The sequence below is a fragment of the Anomaloglossus baeobatrachus genome, chromosome 12 (genome assembly GCF_048569485.1).
Source record: "Anomaloglossus baeobatrachus isolate aAnoBae1 chromosome 12, aAnoBae1.hap1, whole genome shotgun sequence".
Taxonomy (NCBI): Eukaryota; Metazoa; Chordata; class Amphibia; order Anura; family Aromobatidae; genus Anomaloglossus; species Anomaloglossus baeobatrachus.
Window position 1 is genome coordinate 136,874,132 of NC_134364.1, and position 20,058 is coordinate 136,894,189.

Sequence of the window (20,058 nt, forward strand, 5' to 3'; positions counted from 1 at the left end):
GGGCATAGTGCGGGGGGCTGCAGGTAACTGGGAGCATAGTGCGGGGGCTGCAGGTGACTGGGGGCATAGTGCGGGGGGGCTGCAGGTGACTGGGGGCGTAGTGCGGGGGCTGCAGGTAACTGGGGGCATAGTGCGGGGGGCTGCAGGTGACTGGGGGCGTAGTGCGGGGGGCTGCAGGTAACTGGGGGGCGTAGTGCGGGGGGCTGCAGGTAACTGGGGGCGTAGTGCGGGGGGCTGCAGCTGATCCTGGTGCTATGGGCATAGTGCGGGGGGCTGCAGGTGACTGGGGGCATAGTGCGGGGGGCTGCAGGTAACTGGGAGCATAGTGCGGGGGCTGAAGGTGACTGGGGGCATAGTGCGGGGGGCTGCAGGTGACTGGGGGCGTAGTGCGGGGGCTGCAGGTAACTGGGGGCATAGTGCGGGGGGCTGCAGGTGACTGGGGGCGTAGTGCGGGGGCTGCAGGTAACTGGGGGCATAGTGCGGGGGCTGCAGGTAACTGGGGGCGTAGTGCGGGGGCTGCAGGTAACTGGGGGCGTAGTGCGGGGGCTGCAGGTAACTGGGGGCGTAGTGCGGGGGCTGCAGGTAACTGGGGGCATAGTGCGGGGGGCTGCAGGTGACTGGGGGCGTAGTGCGGGGGGCTGCAGGTGACTGGGGGCATAGTGCGGGGGCTGCAGGTGACTGGGGGCGTAGTGCGGGGGCTGCAGGTAACTGGGGGCATAGTGCGGGGGCTGCAGGTGACTGGGGGCGTAGTGCGGGGGCTGCAGGTAACTGGGGGCATAGTGCGGGGGCTGCAGGTGACTGGGGGCATAGTGCGGGGGCTGCAGGTAACTGGGGGCATAGTGCGGGGGCTGCAGGTGACTGGGGGCGTAGTGCGGGGGCTGCAGGTAACTGGGGGCATAGTGCGGGGGCTGCAGGTAACTGGGGGCATAGTGCGGGGGCTGCAGGTAACTGGGGGCATAGTGCGGGGGGCTGCAGGTAACTGGGGGCATAGTGCGGGGGGCTGCAGCTGACTGGGGGCATAGTGCGGGGGGCTGCAGGTAACTGGGGGCATAGTGCGGGGGCTGCAGGTAACTGGGGCATAGTGCGGGGGGCTGCAGGTGACTGGGGGCGTAGTGCGGGGGGCTGCAGGTAACTGGGGGCATAGTGCGGGGGCTGCAGGTAACTGGGGGCATAGTGCGGGGGGCTGCAGGTAACTGGGGGCGTAGTGCGGGGGGCTGCAGGTAACTGGGGGCATAGTGCGGGGGCTGCACGTAACTGGGGGCGTAGTGCGGGGGCTGCAGGTAACTGGGGGCGTAGTGCGGGGGCTGCAGGTAACTGGGGGCGTAGTGCGGGGGCTGCAGGTAACTGGGGGCGTAGTGCGGGGGCTGCAGGTAACTGGGGGCGTAGTGCGGGGGGCTGCAGGTAACTGGGGGCGTAGTGCGGGGGCTGCAGGTAACTGGGGGCGTAGTGCGGGGGGCTGCAGGTAACTGGGGGCGTAGTGCGGGGGGCTGCAGGTAACTGGGGGCGTAGTGCGGGGGGCTGCAGGTAACTGGGGGCGTAGTGCGGGGGGCTGGAGCTGATCCTGGTGCTATGGGGCATAGTGCGGGGGGCTGCAGGTGACTGGGGGCATAGTGCGGGGGGCTGCAGGTGACTGGGGGCATAGTGCGGGGGGGCTGCAGGTGACTGGGGGCGTAGTGCGGGGACTGCAGGTAACTGGGGGCATAGTGCGGGGGGGCTGCAGGTGACTGGGGGCATAGTGCGGGGGGCTGCAGGTGACTGGGGGCATAGTGCGGGGGGCTGCAGGTGACTGGGGGCATAGTGCGGGGGGCTGCAGGTGACTGGGGGCATAGTGCGGGGGGCTGCAGGTAACTGGGGGCATAGTGCGGGGGGCTGCAGGTAACTGGGGGCATAGTGCGGGGGGCTGCAGGTAACTGGGGCGTAGTGCGGGGGGCTGCAGTAACTGGGGGCGTAGTGCGGGGGGCTGCAGCTGATCCTGGTGCTATGGGGCATAGTGCGGGGGGCTGCAGGTGATTGGGGGCATAGTGCGGGGGGCTGCAGGTAACTGGGGGCATAGTGCGGGGGGCTGCAGGTGACTGGGGGCATAGTGTGGGGGGCTGCACGTAACTGGGGGCATAGTGCGGGGGGCTGCAGGTGACTGGGGGCATAGTGCGGGGGGCTGCAGGTAACTGAGGGCATAGTGCAGGGGGGCTGCACGTAACTGGGGGCATAGTGCGGGGGGCTGCAGGTGACTGGGGGCATAGTGCGGGGGGCTGCAGGTGACTGGGGGCATAGTGCGGGGGGCTGCAGGTAACTGGGGCATAGTGCGGGGGCTGCAGGTAACTGGGGGCATAGTGCGGGGGGCTGCAGGTAACTGGGGGCATAGTGCGGGGGGCTGCAGGTGATTGGGGGCATAGTGCGGGGGCTGCAGGTAACTGGGGGCATAGTGCGGGGGGCTGCACGTAACTGGGGGCATAGTGCGGGGGGCTGCAGGTAACTGGGGCATAGTGCGGGGGGCTGCAGGTAACTGGGGGCATAGTGCGGGGGGCTGCAGGTAACTGGGGGCGTAGTGCGGGGGCTGCAGGTAACTGGGGGCGTAGTGCGGGGGCTGCAGGTGACTGGGGGCATAGTGCGGGGGCTGCAGGTAACTGGGGGCATAGTGCGGGGGCTGCAGGTAACTGGGGGCATAGTGCGGGGGGCTGCACGTAACTGGGGGCATAGTGCGGGGGGCTGCAGGTGACTGGGGGCATAGTGCGGGGGGCTGCAGGTACCTGGGGGCATAGTGCGGGGGGCTGCAGGTAACTGGGGGCATAGTGCGGGGGCTGCAGGTAACTGGGGGCATAGTGCGGGGGCTGCAGGTAACTGGGGGCATAGTGCGGGGGGCTGCAGGTAACTGGGGGCATAGTGCGGGGGGCTGCAGGTGACTGGGGCGCAGTGTGGGGGGCTGCAGGTGACTGGGGGCGCAGTGTGGGGGGCTGCAGGTGACTGGGGGAGTAGTGCAGGGGGCTGTAGGTGAGCGGAGTGTGGTGCGGGGACTGTAGGTGAGCGGAGTGTGGTGCGGGGACTGTAGGTGAGCGGAGTGTGGTGCGGGGACTGTAGGTGAGCGGAGTGTGGTGCGGGGACTGTAGGTGAGCGGAGTGTGGTGCGGGGACTGTAGGTGAGCGGAGTGTGGTGCGGGGACTGTAGGTGAGCGGAGTGTGGTGCGGGGACTGTAGGTGAGCGGAGTGTGGTGCGGGGACTGTAGGTGAGCGGAGTGTGGTGCGGGGACTGTAGGTGAGCGGAGTGTGGTGCGGGGACTGTAGGTGAGCGGAGTGTGGTGCGGGGACTGTAGGTGAGCGGAGTGTGGTGCGGGGACTGTAGGTGAGCGGAGTGTGGTGCGGGGACTGTAGGTGAGCGGAGTGTGGTGCGGGGACTGTAGGTGAGCGGAGTGTGGTGCGGGGACTGTAGGTGAGCGGAGTGTGGTGCGGGGACTGTAGGTGAGCGGAGTGTGGTGCGGGGACTGTAGGTGAGCGGAGTGTGGTGCGGGGACTGTAGGTGAGCGGAGTGTGGTGCGGGGACTGTAGGTGAGCGGAGTGTGGTGCGGGGACTGTAGGTGAGCGGAGTGTGGTGCGGGGACTGTAGGTGAGCGGAGTGTGGTGCGGGGACTGTAGGTGAGCGGAGTGTGGTGCGGGACTGTAGGTGAGCGGAGTGTGGTGCGGGGACTGTAGGTGAGCGGAGTGTGGTGCGGGGACTGTAGGTGAGCGGAGTGTGGTGCGGGGACTGTAGGTGAGCGGAGTGTGGTGCGGGGACTGTAGGTGAGCGGAGTGTGGTGCGGGGACTGTAGGTGAGCGGAGTGTGGTGCGGGGACTGTAGGTGAGCGGAGTGTGGTGCGGGGACTGTAGGTGAGCGGAGTGTGGTGCGGGGACTGTAGGTGAGCGGAGTGTGGTGCGGGGACTGTAGGTGAGCGGAGTGTGGTGCGGGGACTGTAGGTGAGCGGAGTGTGGTGCGGGGGACTGTAGGTGAGCGGAGTGTGGTGCGGGGACTGTAGGTGAGCGGGGACTGTAGGTGAGCGGAGTGTGGTGCGGGGACTGTAGGTGAGCGGAGTGTGGTGCGGGGACTGTAGGTGAGCGGAGTGTGGTGCGGGGACTGTAGGTGAGCGGAGTGTGGTGCGGGGACTGTAGGTGAGCGGAGTGTGGTGCGGGGACTGTAGGTGAGCGGAGTGTGGTGCGGGGACTGTAGGTGAGCGGAGTGTGGTGCGGGGACTGTAGGTGAGCGGAGTGTGGTGCGGGGACTGTAGGTGAGCGGAGTGTGGTGCGGGGACTGTAGGTGAGCGGAGTGTGGTGCGGGGACTGTAGGTGAGCGGAGTGTGGTGCGGGGACTGTAGGTGAGCGGAGTGTGGTGCGGGGACTGTAGGTGAGCGGAGTGTGGTGCGGGGACTGTAGGTGAGCGGAGTGTGGTGCGGGGACTGTAGGTGAGCGGAGTGTGGTGCGGGGACTGTAGGTGAGCGGAGTGTGGTGCGGGGACTGTAGGTGAGCGGAGTGTGGTGCGGGGACTGTAGGTGAGCGGAGTGTGGTGCGGGGACTGTAGGTGAGCGGAGTGTGGTGCGGGGACTGTAGGTGAGCGGAGTGTGGTGCGGGGACTGTAGGTGAGCGGAGTGTGGTGCGGGGACTGTAGGTGAGCGGAGTGTGGTGCGGGGACTGTAGGTGAGCGGAGTGTGGTGCGGGGACTGTAGGTGAGCGGAGTGTGGTGCGGGGACTGTAGGTGAGCGGAGTGTGGTGCGGGGACTGTAGGTGAGCGGAGTGTGGTGCGGGGACTGTAGGTGAGCGGAGTGTGGTGCGGGGACTGTAGGTGAGCGGAGTGTGGTGCGGGGACTGTAGGTGAGCGGAGTGTGGTGCGGGGACTGTAGGTGAGCGGAGTGTGGTGCGGGGACTGTAGGTGAGCGGAGTGTGGTGCGGGGACTGTAGGTGAGCGGAGTGTGGTGCGGGGACTGTAGGTGAGCGGAGTGTGGTGCGGGGACTGTAGGTGAGCGGAGTGTGGTGCGGGGACTGTAGGTGAGCGGAGTGTGGTGCGGGGACTGTAGGTGAGCGGAGTGTGGTGCGGGGACTGTAGGTGAGCGGAGTGTGGTGCGGGGACTGTAGGTGAGCGGAGTGTGGTGCGGGGACTGTAGGTGAGCGGAGTGTGGTGCGGGGACTGTAGGTGAGCGGAGTGTGGTGCGGGGACTGTAGGTGAGCGGAGTGTGGTGCGGGGACTGTAGGTGAGCGGAGTGTGGTGCGGGGACTGTAGGTGAGCGGAGTGTGGTGCGGGGACTGTAGGTGAGCGGAGTGTGGTGCGGGGACTGTAGGTGAGCGGAGTGTGGTGCGGGGACTGTAGGTGAGCGGAGTGTGGTGCGGGGACTGTAGGTGAGCGGAGTGTGGTGCGGGGACTGTAGGTGAGCGGAGTGTGGTGCGGGGACTGTAGGTGAGGGGAGTGTGGTGCGGGGACTGTAGGTGAGGGGAGTGTGGTGCGGGGACTGTAGGTGAGGGGAGTGTGGTGCGGGGACTGTAGGTGAGGGGAGTGTGGTGCGGGGACTGTAGGTGAGGGGAGTGTGGTGCGGGGACTGTAGGTGAGGGGAGTGTGGTGCGGGGACTGTAGGTGAGGGGAGTGTGGTGCGGGGACTGTAGGTGAGCGGAGTGTGGTGCGGGGACTGTAGGTGAGCGGAGTGTGGTGCGGGGACTGTAGGTGAGCGGAGTGTGGTGCGGGGACTGTAGGTGAGGGGAGTGTGGTGCGGGGACTGTAGGTGAGGGGAGTGTGGTGCGGGGACTGTAGGTGAGGGGAGTGTGGTGCGGGGACTGTAGGTGAGGGGAGTGTGGTGCGGGGACTGTAGGTGAGGGGAGTGTGGTGCGGGGACTGTAGGTGAGCGGAGTGTGGGGCGGGGACTGTAGGTGAGCGGAGTGTGGGGCGGGGACTGTAGGTGAGCGGAGTGTGGGGCGGGGACTGTAGGTGAGCGGAGTGTGGGGCGGGGACTGTAGGTGAGCGGAGTGTGGTGCGGGGACTGTAGGTGAGCGGAGTGTGGTGCGGGGACTGTAGGTGAGGGGAGTGTGGTGCGGGGACTGTAGGTGAGGGGAGTGTGGTGCGGGGACTGTAGGTGAGCGGAGTGTGGTGCGGGGACTGTAGGTGAGCGGAGTGTGGTGCGGGGACTGTAGGTGAGGGGAGTGTGGTGCGGGGACTGTAGGTGAGGGGAGTGTGGTGCGGGGACTGTAGGTGAGGGGAGTGTGGTGCGGGGACTGTAGGTGAGGGGAGTGTGGGGCGGGGACTGTAGGTGAGCGGAGTGTGGGGCGGGGACTGTAGGTGAGCGGAGTGTGGGGCGGGGACTGTAGGTGAGCGGAGTGTGGGGCGGGGACTGTAGGTGAGCGGAGTGTGGGGCGGGGACTGTAGGTGAGCGGAGTGTGGTGCGGGGACTGTAGGTGAGCGGAGTGTGGTGCGGGGACTGTAGGTGAGGGGAGTGTGGTGCGGGGACTGTAGGTGAGGGGAGTGTGGTGCGGGGACTGTAGGTGAGGGGAGTGTGGTGCGGGGACTGTAGGTGAGCGGAGTGTGGTGCGGGGGCTGTAGGTGAGCGGAGTGTGGGGCGGGGGCTGTAGGTGAGCGGAGTGTGGGGCGGGGGCTGTAGGTGAGCGGAGTGTGGGGCGGGGGCTGTAGGTGAGCGGAGTGTGGCGCGGGGGCTGTAGGTGAGGGGAGTGTGGCGCGGGGGCTGTAGGTGAGGGGAGTGTGGCGCGGGGGCTGTAGGTGAGGGGAGTGTGGCGCGGGGACTGTAGGTGAGCGGAGTGTGGTGCGGGGACCCGGCCCGTTCTCTGGATGACTTTGCCTTTCTTTTAGGGTCTCGCCCCTGCTCTCCGCACAGCTTTGGTCAGAGCTCGGTGGTGTGCGTCTGTAATGCCTCGTACTGTGACAGTCCGGGGTCCGGGGCATTGCCGGAGCTGGAATCCTTCTCCGTGTATGAGAGCAGCCGGTCCGGGGGGCGTCTGCAGCAGAGCGGGGGCTCCATAGTGAAGAGGTCGCCACCGCCCGGTAAGAGGGGACGGGTCTGCCCGTGGTGGGGTGACGGCAGCGAGGTGACGGTGTGTCCCCGCAGGTCTCGTCCTCACCCTCCAGGACAAGAAACGCTTCCAGGTCATTAAAGGCTTCGGTGGCGCCGTGACGGACTCTGCGGCCATGAACATCCTGGCACTGAGCGCGGGGACCCGGGACAACCTGCTGCGCGCCTACTTCTCAGAGGAAGGTAATGCTGTGCGGGGAGTGTGTGAACCGCGGTATTATACTGTGCACGGGGAGTGGTTACAGTGCTGCGGTATTATACTGTGTGTACGGGGAGCGGGTACAGTGCTGCGGTATTATACTGTGTGTACGGGGAGCGGGTACAGTGCTGCGGTATTATACTGTGTGTACGGGGAGCGGGTACAGTGCTGCGGTATTATACTGTGTGTACGGGGAGCGGGTACAGTGCTGCGGTATTATACTGTGTGTACGGGGAGCGGGTACAGTGCTGCGGTATTATACTGTGTGCACGGGGAGCGGGTACAGTGCTGCGGTATTATACTGTGTGCACGGGGAGCGGATACAGTGCTGCGGTATTATACTGTGTACGGGGAGCGGGTACAGTGCTGCGGTATTATACTGTGTGTACGGGGGGCGGGTACAGTGCTGCGGTATTATACTGTGTGCATGGGGAGCGGGTACAGTGCTGCAGTATTATACTGTGTGTACGGGGAGTGGGTACAGTGTTGCGGTATTATACTGTGTGTACGGGGAGCTGGTACAGTGCTGCGGTATTATACTGTGTGTACGGGGAGCGGGTACAGTGCTGCGGTATTATACTGTGTGCACGGGGAGCGGGTACAGTGCTGCGGTATTATACTGTGTGCACGGGGAGCGGGTACAGTGCTGCGGTATTATACTGTGTGTACGGGGAGCGGGTACAATGCTGCGGTATTATACTGTGTGTACGGGGAGCGGGTACAGTGCTGCGGTATTATACTGTGTGTACGGGGAGCGGGTACAGTGCTGCGGTATTATACTGTGTGCATGGGGAGCGGGTACAGTGCTGCGGTATTATACTGTGTGCATGGGGAGCGGGTACAGTGCTGCGGTATTATACTGTGTGTACGGGGAGTGGGTACAGTGCTGCAGTATTATACTGTGTGTACGGGGAGTGGGTACAGTGCTGCGGTATTATACTGTGTGTACGGGAGTGGGTACAGTGCTGCGGTATTATACTGTGTGCATGGGGAGCGGGTACAGTGCTGCGGTATTATACTGTGTGCATGGGGAGCGGGTACAGTGCTGCGGTATTATACTGTGTGCATGGGGAGCGGGTACAGTGCTGCGGTATTATACTGTGTGTACGGGGAGTGGGTACAGTGTTGCGGTATTATACTGTGTGTACGGGGAGCTGGTACAGTGCTGCGGTATTATACTGTGTGTACGGGGAGCGGGTACAGTGCTGCGGTATTATACTGTGTGCACGGGGAGCGGGTACAGTGCTGCGGTATTATACTGTGTGCACGGGGAGCGGGTACAGTGCTGCGGTATTATACTGTGTGTACGGGGAGCGGGTACAGTGCTGCGGTATTATACTGTGTGTACGGGGAGCGGGTACAGTGCTGCGGTATTATACTGTGTGTACGGGGAGCGGGTACAGTGCTGCGGTATTATACTGTGTGCATGGGGAGCGGGTACAGTGCTGCGGTATTATACTGTGTGCACGGGGAGCGGGTACAGTGCTGCGGTATTATACAGAGCTGTGGTGCAGTATAACCAGTGTTGTTGCAGGGATCGGGTACAGTGCTGCGGTATTATACTGTGTGTACGGGGAGCGGGTACAGTGCTGCGGTATTATACTGTGTGCATGGGGAGCGGGTACAGTGCTGCGGTATTATACTGTGTGTACGGGGAGCGGGTACAGTGCTGCGGTATTATACTGTGTGTACGGGGAGCGGGTACAGTGCTGCAGTATTATACTGTGTGTACGGGGAGCGGGTACAGTGCTGCGGTATTATACTGTGTGTACGGGGAGCGGGTACAGTGCTGCGGTATTATACTGTGTGCATGGGGAGCGGGTACAGTGCTGCGGTATTATACTGTGTGTACGGGGAGCGGGTACAGTGCTGCGGTATTATACAGAGCTGTGGTGCAGTATAACCAGTGTTGTTGCAGGGATCGGGTACAGTGCTGCGGTATTATACTGTGTGCACGGGGAGCGGGTACAGTGCTGCGGTATTATACAGAGCTGTGGTGCAGTATAACCAGTGTTGTTGCAGGGATCGGGTACAGTGCTGCGGTATTATACTGTGTGCACGGGGAGCGGGTACAGTGCTGCGGTATTATACAGAGCTGTGGTGCAGTATAACCAGTGTTGTTGCAGGGATCGGGTACAGTGTGCTGCGGGTGCCCATGGCCAGCTGCGACTTCTCCACGCGGGTCTACACCTATCTGGACAGAGATGGTGACTTTGCTCTGGACACATTCACTCTACAGGAGGAGGACGTGAGGCTGAAGGTGAGAGGAGGCTGCCGATCTCCGTCCGCTCGGGCGTTGCCGATCTCCGTCCGCTCGGGCGTTGCCGATCTCCGTCCGCTCGGGCGTTGCCGATCTCCGTCCGCTCGGGCGTTGCTGATCTCCGTCCGCTCGGGCGCTGCCGATCTCCGTCCTATTGCTCACTCTCGTGCCCCCGCAGATCCCGGTGATCCAGAGAGCTCAGGCATTGTCCCCTCAGCCCATATCCTTGTTTGCCAGTCCCTGGACAGCGCCACCATGGATGAAGACCAATGGGAAGATCACGGGCAAAGGCTCCTTAAAGGGGTCCCCCGGCGGCCGCTACTACAAGACCTGGGCACAGTACTTCATCAGGTCTGTGTCCTGCCTCTGACAGGGGATGGGCAGGGACAGCGGCCACCACTGACCGGGCCCTCTGCCCTCCTAGGTTCCTGGATGAATACGCCCGACACAATGTCACCTTCTGGGCAGTGACGGTGGAGAATGAGCCGACGGCCGGGATGATCAGCGATTACCCCTTCCAAAGCCTTGGCTTCACCCCCGAACTCATGAGGGACTTCATTGCCTCAGATCTGGGGCCAGCATTTACCAACAGCACCCACAAAAATGTCCAAATCATGATCTTAGATGACAACCGGATCCTGCTGCCCTACTGGGCCGAAGTGGTATGATGCCCCCTAGAACTGTACTGGACTATACTCCAGAGCTGCACTCAATATTCTGCTGCTGCAGTCACTGTGTACATACATCACTGTATTATACTCCATAGCTGCGCTCAATATTCTGCTGCTGCAGTCACTTTGTACATACATCACTGTATTATACTCCAGAGCTGCGCTCAATATTCTGCTGCTGCAGTCACTGTGTATATACATCACTGTATTATACTCCAGAGCTGCGCTCAATATTCTGCTGCTGCAGTCACTGTGTACATACATCACTGTATTATACTCCAGAGCTGCGTTCAATATTCTGCTGCTGCAGTCACTGTGTATATACATCACTGTATTATACTCCAGAGCTGCGCTCAATATTCTGCTGCTGCAGTCTCTGTGTACATACATCACTGTATTATACTCCAGAGCTGCGCTCAATATTCTGCTGCTGCAGTCTCTGTGTACATACATCACTGTATTATACTCCAGAGCTGCGCTCAATATTCTGCTGCTGCAGTCTCTGTGTACATACATCACTGTATTCTACTCCAGAGCTGCGCTCAGTCCTGTGGTGGGGGGTGACCTTTCTGTCCTCTATACAGATGTGACTTGCTCTCTCCTCAGATCCTGTCGGAGCTGCAGGCTGCCCGCTATATCCATGGGATCGCAGTGCACTGGTACCTGGATTCGGTGGTCCCGGCAGACATCAGCCTCGGCAGCACTCACCGGCTCTTCCCAGAATACTACCTGTTTGCCTCGGAGGCGTGTGCCGGCTTTGCTCCCTGGGATAAGGGCGTGCGGCTGGGAAGCTGGGAGAGGGGAAACGACTACAGTCGACGGATCATGGAGGTGAGAAGTGGCACCGGTGACCTCATTGGAGTGGGCAGCTCATATCGAGTATCGAGAGGATGTGTCACTATAGAAGTGATCGGTATCTGATGTCGGGGGTGTGGAGGATGCGTCGTCCTCTGATGGTGGGGTGGGGTGGCTGATGTCGGGGGTGTGGAGGATGCGTCGTCCTCTGATGGTGGGGTGGGGTGGCTGATGTCGGGGGTGTGGAGGATGCACCGTCCTCTGATGGTAGGGTGGGGTGGCTGATGTCGGGGGTGTGGAGGATGCACCGTCCTCTGATGGTGGGGTGGCTGATGTCGGGGGTGTGGAGGATGCACCGTCCTCTGATGGTGGGGTGGGGTGGCTGATGTCGGGGGTGTGGAGGATGCACCGTCCTCTGATGGTGGGGTGGGGTGGCTGATGTCGGGGGTGTGGAGGATGCACCGTCCTCTGATGGTGGGGTGGGGTGGCTGATGTCGGGGGTGTGGAGGATGCACCGTCCTCTGATGGTGGGGTGGGGTGGCTGATGTCGGGGGTGTGGAGGATGCACCGTCCTCTGATGGTGGGGTGGGGTGGCTGATGTCGGGGATGTGGAGGATGCACCGTCCTCTGATGGTGGGGTGGGGTGGCTGATGTCGGGGATGTGGAGGATGCACCGTCCTCTGATGGTAGGGTGGGGTGGCTGATGTCGGGGGTGTGGAGGATGCACCGTCCTCTGATGGTAGGGTGGGGTGGCTGATGTCGGGGGTGTGGAGGATGCACCGTCCTCTGATGGTGGGGTGGGGTGGCTGATGTCGGGGGTGTGGAGGATGCACCGTCCTCTGATGGTGGGGTGGGGTAGCTGATGTCGGGGGTGTGGAGGATGCACCGTCCTCTGATGGTGGGGTGGGGTGGCTGATGTCGGGGGTGTGGAGGATGCGGCGTCCTCTGATGGTGGGGTGGGGTGGCTGATGCACCGTCCTCTGATGGTGGGGTGGGGTGGCTGATGTCGGGGGTGTGGAGGATGCACCGTCCTCTGATGGTGGGGTGGGGTGGCTGATGTCGGGGATGTGGAGGATGCACCGTCCTCTGATGGTGGGGTGGGGTGGCTGATGTCGGGGGTGTGGAGGATGCACCGTCCTCTGATGGTGGGGTGGGGTGGCTGATGTCGGGGGTGTGGAGGATGCACCGTCCTCTGATGGTGGGGTGGCGTGGCTGATGTCGGGGGGAGATGCATATAATGGACGCTGTGATGTAATCGTATTTACTGTTCCTAGGATCTGAATAATCATGTGACGGGCTGGACGGACTGGAACCTGGCCCTGGATGGGAGCGGGGGCCCCACGTGGGTGGGTAATTATGTAGACAGCGCCATTATTGTGGACCTGGAGAGAGACGTCTTCTACAAGCAGCCCACCTTCTATCACCTGGCTCACTTCAGGTCAGCCCCTGCCTGCTGCCCCCACCTGCCTGTTTGTGTGATGACCCCCGCTGCCCCCGCCTGCCTGTATGTGTGATGAACCCCGCTGCCCCCGCCTGCCTGTTTGTGTGATGACCCAGCTGCCCCCGCCTGCCTGTATGTGTGATGACCCCCGCTGCCCCCGCCTGCCTGTATGTGTGATGACCCCGCTGCCCCCACCTGCCTGTTTGTGTGATGACCCCGCTGCCCCCGCCTGCCTGTATGTGTGATGACCCCCGCCTGCCTGTATGTGTGATGACCCCCGCTGCCCCCGCCTGCCTGTATGTGTGATGACCCCCGCTGCCCCCGCCTGCCTGTATGTGTGATGACCCCCGCTGCCCCCGCCTGCCTGTATGTGTGATGACCCCCGCTGCCCCCGCCTGCCTGTATGTGTGATGACCCCCGCTGCCCCCGCCTGCCTGTATGTGTGATGACCCCCGCTGCCCCCGCCTGCCTGTATGTGTGATGACCCCCGCTGCCCCCGCCTGCCTGTATGTGTGATGACCCCCGCTGCCCCCGCCTGCCTGTATGTGTGATGACCCCCGCTGCCCCCGCCTGCCTGTATGTGTGATGACCCCCGCTGCCCCCGCCTGCCTGTATGTGTGATGACCCCGCTGCCCCCGCCTGCCTGTATGTGTGATGACCCCGCTGCCCCCGCCTGCCTGTATGTGTGATGACCCCGCTGCCCCCGCCTGCCTGTATGTGTGATGACCCCGCTGCCCCCGCCTGCCTGTATGTGTGATGACCCTGCTGCCCCGCCTGCCTGTATGTGTGATAACCCCGCTGCCCCCACCTGCCTGTATGTGTGATAACCCCGCTGCCCCCACCTGCCTGTATGTGTGATGACCCCGCCTGCCTGTATGTGTGATGACCCCACTGACCCCGCCTGCCTGTATGTGTGATGACCCCCGCTGCCCCCGCCTGCCTGTATGTGTGATGACCCCGCTGCCCCCGCCTGCCTGTATGTGTGATGACCCCGCTGCCCCCGCCTGCCTGTATGTGTGATGACCCCGCTGCCCCCGCCTGCCTGTATGTGTGATGACCCCGCTGCCCCCGCCTGCCTGTATGTGTGATGACCCCGCTGCCCCTGCCTGCCTGTATGTGTGATGACCCCGCTGCCCCCGCCTGCCTGTATGTGTGATGACCCTGCTGCCCCCCCTACCCCCGCCTGCCTGTATGTGTGATAACCCCGCTGCCCCCACCTGCCTGTATGTGTGATAACCCCGCTGCCCCCGCCTGCCTGTATGTGTGATGACCCCGCTGACCCCGCCTGCCTGTATGTGTGATGACCCCGCTGCCCCCCCTGCCTGTATGTGTGATGCCCCCCCTGCCCCCACCTGCCTGTATGTGTGATGACCCCGCTGCCCCCCCTGCCTGTATGTGTGATGACCCTGCTGCCTCCGCCTGTGTGATGACCCCGCTGCCCCCGCCTGCCTGTATGTGTGATGACCCTGCTGCCCCCGCCTGCCTGTATGTGTGATGACCCTGCTGCCCCCCCCGCCTGTATGTGTGATGACCCCGCTGCCTCTGCCTGTGTGATGACCCCGCTACCTCCGCCTGTGTGATGACCCCGCTGCCCCCGCCTGCCTGTATGTGTGATGACCCCGCTGCCCCCCCTGCCTGTATGTGTGATGACTCCGCTGCCCCCGCCTGCCTGTATGTATGTGTGATGACCCCGCTGCCCCCGCCTGCCTGTATGTGTGATGACCCCGCTGCCCCCCCTGCCTGTATGTGTGATGACCCTGCTGCCTCCGCCTGTGTGATGACCCCGCTGCCCCCGCCTGCCTGTATGTGTGATGACCCCGCTGCCTCCGCCTGTGTGATGACCCTGCTACCTCCGCCTGTGTGATGACCCCGCTGCCCCCGCCTGCCTGCCTGTATGTATGTGTGATGACCCCGCTGCCCTGCTTGCCTGTATGTGTGATGACCCTGCCCTTCACTTCACACACCTCTTGTATGTTGCTGTTACAGTAAGTTTATCCGTCCCGGCGCTCTGCGTGTCGGCTTTGATGCCAACCAGAAGACGTCTCTGGAGAGCGTGGCGTTCCTCTGCCCGGATGGCTCGGTTGCTGTCGTCATCCTCAACAGGTAATAGTGCTGCCATGTTGTGCGGGGTCGCTCCATCCTCTCTGGTGCTGACTGATGGCTTCTCTTCTTGCAGAGATTCCCGTGATGTCACCTTCTCCATTTTTGATCCTTCACTGGGGACTATAGAAGCTGTGTCCCCTGGAGACTCCATCCAGACCTACGTGTGGAGGCGCCGCTGAGTGCGTGGCCGTGCCTCGTCCTGGGAGCGCCGCTGAGTGCGTGGCCGTGCCTCGTCCTGGGAGCGCCGCTGAGTGCGTGGCCGTGCCTCGTCCTGGGAGCGCCGCTGAGTGCGTGGCCGTGCCTCGTCCTGGGGCCGCCGCTGAGTGCGTGGCCGTGCCTCGTCCTGGGAGCGCCGCTGAGTGCGTGGCCGTGCCTCGTCCTGGGGCCGCCGCTGAGTGCGTGGCCGTGCCTCGTCCTGGGGCCGCCGCTGAGTGCGTGGCCGTGCCTCGTCCTGGGGCCGCCGCTGAGTGCGTGGCCGTGCCTGGTCCTGGGGCCGCCGCTGAGTGCGTGGCCGTGCCTGGTCCTGGGGCCGCCGCTCATCCTGACATTCCATGATTTGGTGCCAGGACCACCTTGTAGCGCTGTCCTCGCGCAGTCTGACATGGCCCGGCAGATTTGGTTGATCAGTGGCTCGCACGGATATCCTGTGCCGCGGGGCTTCTGGGTCAGATCCCACTAAACGCGACATCTGCTGGGACTTTGCACGGTCTCCCTGTTTGCACTAGGTTCCTCCTTCCCAAAGACAACGATAGGGATTGTAGATTGTGAGCCCCAATGGGGACAGTGATCTCTGTAATTTGCTGCAGAATTAATGGCGCCATAGCAGTGAAAAAAATAAAATACTTACACATTTTTAAGACATACCATGTTCTCTATGATTCTGAATCTGTTCTCCAGGTGGCGCTCTCCCCCAGCTGTGATGCATGGTCCTGTTGTGTGACCTCTGTGATTCAGGGTCTGGCCTCCAGGTGGCGCTCTCCCCCAGCAGTGATGCATGGTCCTGATGTGTGACCTCTGTGATTCAGGGTCCGGCCTCCAGGTGGCGCTCTCCCCCAGCAGTGATGCATGGTTCTGATGTGTGACCTCTGTGATTCAGGGTCCGGCCTCCAGGTGGCGCTCTCCCCCAGCAGTGATGCATGGTTCTGATGTGTGACCTCTGTGATTCAGGGTCTGGCCTCCAGGTGGCGCTCTCCCCCAGCAGTGATGCATGGTTCTGATGTGTGACCTCTGTGATTCAGGGTCCGGCCTCCAGGTGGCGCTCTCCCCCAGCAGTGATGCATGGTTCTGATGTGTGACCTCTGTGATTCAGGGTCTGGCCTCCAGGTGGCGCTCTCCCCCAGCAGTGATGCATGGTTCTGATGTGTGACCTCTGTGATTCAGGGTCCGGCCTCCAGGTGGCGCTCTCCCCCAGCTGTGATGCATGGTCCTGTTGTGTGACCTCTGTGATTCAGGGTCCGGCCCCCAGGTGGCGTTCTCCCCCAGCAGTGATGCATGGTCCTGATGTGTGACCTCTGTGATTCAGGGTCCGGCCTCCAGGTGGCGCTCTCCCCCAGCAGTGATGTATGGTCCTGATGTGTGACCTCTGTGATTCAGGGTCCGGCCTCCAGGTGGCGCTCTCCCCCAGCAGTGATGCATGGTCCTGATTTGTGTTCTCTATGATTCAGGGTCCGGCCTCCAGGTGGCGCTCTCCCCCAGCAGTGATGTATGGTCCTGATGTGTGACCTCTGTGATTCAGGGTCTGGCCTCCAGGTGGCGCTCTCCCCCAGCAGTGATGTATGGTTCTGATGTGTGACCTCTGTGATTCAGGGTCTGGCCTCCAGGTGGCGCTCTCCCCCAGCAGTGATGCATGGTCCTGATGTGTGACCTCTGTGATTCAGGGTCCGGCCCCCAGGTGGCGCTCTCCCCCAGCAGTGATACATGGTCCTGATATCTGACCTCTGTGATTCAGGGTCTGGCCTCCAGGTGGCGCTCTCCCCCAGCAGTGATGCATGGTCCTGATGTGTGACCTCTGTGATTCAGGGTCCGGCCTCCAGGTGGCGCTCTCCCCCAGCAGTGATGCATGGTCCTGATGTGTGACCTCTGTGATTCAGGGTCTGGCCCCCAGGTGGCGCTCTCCCCCAGCAGTGATGCATGGTCCTGATGTGTGACCTCTGTGATTCAGGGTCCGGCCTCCAGGTGGCGCTCTCCCCCAGCAGTGACGTATGGTCCTGATGTGTGACCTCTGTGATTCAGGGTCCATCCCCCAGGTGGCGCTCTCCCCCAGCAGTGATGCATGGTTCTGATGTGTGACCTCTGTGATTCAGGGTCCGGCCCCCAGGTGGCGCTCTCCCCCAGCAGTGATGTATGGTCCTGATGTGTGACCTCTGTGATTCAGGGTCTGGCCTCCAGGTGGCGCTCTCCCCCAGCAGTGATGCATAGTTCTGATGTGTGACCTCTGTGATTCAGGGTCCGGCCCCCAAGTGGCGCTCTCCCCCAGCAGTAATGTATGGTCCTGATGTGTGACCTCTGTGATTCAGGGTCCGGCCTCCAGGTGGCGCTCTCCCCCAGCAGTGATGCATGGTCCTGATGTGTGACCTCTGTGATGCAGGGTCCGGCCTCCAGGTGGCGCTCCCCCCCCCCAGCAGTGATACATGGTCCTGATGTGTGACCTCTGTGATTCAGGGTCTGGCCTCCAGGTGGCGCTCTCCCCCAGAAGTGATGCATAGTCCTGATGTGTGACCTCTGTGATTCAGGGTCTGGCCTCCAGGTGGCGCTCTCCCCCAGCAGTGATGCATGGTTCTGATGTGTGACACCTGTGATTCAGGGTCCGGCCCCCAGATGGCGCTCTCCCCCAGCAGTGATACATGGTCCTGATGTGTGACCTCTGTGATTCAGGGTCTGGCCCCCAGGTGGCGCTCTCCCCCAGCAGTGATGGATGGTCCTGATGTGTGACCTCTGTGATTCAGGGTCCGGCCTCCAGGTGGCGCTCTCCCCCAGCAGTGATGCATGGTCCTGATGTGTGACCTCTGTGATTCAGGGTCCGGCCTCCAGGTGGCGCTCTCCCCCAGCAGTGATGCATGGTCCTGATGTGTGACCTCTGTGATTCAGGGTCCGGCCTCCAGGTGGCGCTCTCCCCCAGCAGTGATGCATGGTTCTGATGTGTGACCTCTGTGATTCAGGGTCCGGCCTCCAGGTGGCGCTCTCCCCCAGCAGTGATGCATGGTCCTGATTTGTGTTCTCTATGATTCAGGTTCCGGCCCCCAGGTGGCGCTCTCCCCCAGCAGTAATGCATGGTTCTGATGTGTGACCTCTGTGAGTCAGGGTCCGGCCTCCAGGTGGCGCTCTCCCCCAGCAGTGATGTATGGTCCTGATGTGTGACCTCTGTGATTCAGGGTCTGGCCTCCAGGTGGCGCTCTCCCCCAGCAGTGATGTATGGTTCTGATGTGTGACCTCTGTGATTCAGGGTCTGGCCTCCAGGTGGCGCTCTCCCCCAGCAGTGATGCATGGTCCTGATGTGTGACCTCTGTGATTCAGGGTCCGGCCCCCAGGTGGCGCTCTCCCCCAGCAGTGATACATGGTCCTGATATCTGACCTCTGTGATTCAGGGTCTGGCCTCCAGGTGGCGCTCTCCCCCAGCAGTGATGCATGGTCCTGATGTGTGACCTCTGTGATTCAGGGTCTGGCCCCCAGGTGGCGCTCTCCCCCAGCAGTGATGCATGGTCCTGATGTGTGACCTCTGTGATTCAGGGTCCGGCCTCCAGGTGGCGCTCTCCCCCAGCAGTGACGTATGGTCCTGATGTGTGACCTCTGTGATTCAGGGTCCATCCCCCAGGTGGCGCTCTCCCCCAGCAGTGATGCATGGTTCTGATGTGTGACCTCTGTGATTCAGGGTCCGGCCCCCAGGTGGCGCTCTCCCCCAGCAGTGATGTATGGTCCTGATGTGTGACCTCTGTGATTCAGGGTCTGGCCTCCAGGTGGCGCTCTCCCCCAGCAGTGATGCATAGTTCTGATGTGTGACCTCTGTGATTCAGGGTCCGGCCCCCAAGTGGCGCTCTCCCCCAGCAGTAATGTATGGTCCTGATGTGTGACCTCTGTGATTCAGGGTCCGGCCTCCAGGTGGCGCTCTCCCCCAGCAGTGATGCATGGTCCTGATGTGTGACCTCTGTGATGCAGGGTCCGGCCTCCAGGTGGCGCTCCCCCCCCAGCAGTGATACATGGTCCTGATGTGTGACCTCTGTGATTCAGGGTCCGGCCCCCAGGTGGCGCTCTCCCCCAGAAGTGATGCATAGTCCTGATGTGTGACCTCTGTGATTCAGGGTCTGGCCTCCAGGTGGCGCTCTCCCCCAGCAGTGATGCATGGTTCTGATGTGTGACACCTGTGATTCAGGGTCCGGCCCCCAGATGGCGCTCTCCCCCAGAAGTGATACATGGTCCTGATGTGTGACCTCTGTGATTCAGGGTCTGGCCTCCAGGTGGCGCTCTCCCCCAGCAGTGATGCATAGTCCTGATGTGTGACCTCTGTGATTCAGGGTCCGGCCCCCAGGTGGCGCTCTCCCCCAGCAGAGATGCATGGTTCTGATGTGTGACCTCTGTGATTCAGGGTCTGGCCTCCAGGTGGCGCTCTCCCCCAGCAGTGATGTATGGTCCTGATGTGTGACCTCTGTGATTCAGGGTCCGGCCTCCAGGTGGCGCTCTCCCCCAGCAGTGATGCATGGTCCTGATGTGTGACCTCTGTGATGCAGGGTCCGGCCTCCAGGTGGCGCTCCCCCCCCCCCCCAGCAGTGATACATGGTCCTGATGTGTGACCTCTGTGATTCAGGGTCTGGCCTCCAGGTGGCGCTCTCCCCCAGAAGTGATGCATAGTCCTGATGTGTGACCTCTGTGATTCAGGGTCTGGCCTCCAGGTGGCGCTCTCCCCCAGCAGTGATGCATGGTTCTGATGTGTGACACCTGTGATTCAGGGTCCGGCCCCCAGGTGGCGCTCTCCCCCAGCAGAGATGCATGGTTCTGATGTGTGACCTCTGTGATTCAGGGTCCGGCCTCCAGGTGGCGTTCTCCCCCAGCAGTGATGCATGGTCCTGATGTGTGACCTCTGTGATTCAGGGTCCGACCTCCAGGTGGCGCTCTCCCCCAGCAGTGATGCATGGTTCTGATGTGTGACCTCTGTGATTCAGGGTCCGGCCTCCAGGTGGTGTTCTCCCACCAGCAGTGATGCATGGTTCTGATGTGTGTTCTCTGTGATTCAGGGTCCGGCCCCCAGGTGGCGCTCTCCCCCAACAGTGATGCATGGTTCTGATGTGTGACCTCTGTGATTCAGGGTCCGGCCCCCAGGTGGCGCTCTCCCCCAGCAGTGATGTATGGTCCTGATGTGTGACCTCTGTGATTCAGGGTCTGGCCTCCAGGTGGCGCTCTCCCCCAGCAGTGATGCATAGTTCTGATGTGTGACCTCTGTGATTCAGGGTCCGGCCCCCAAGTGGCGCTCTCCCCCAGCAGTAATGTATGGTCCTGATGTGTGACCTCTGTGATTCAGGGTCCGGCCTCCAGGTGGCGCTCCCCCCCCCCCCCCAGCAGTGATACATGGTC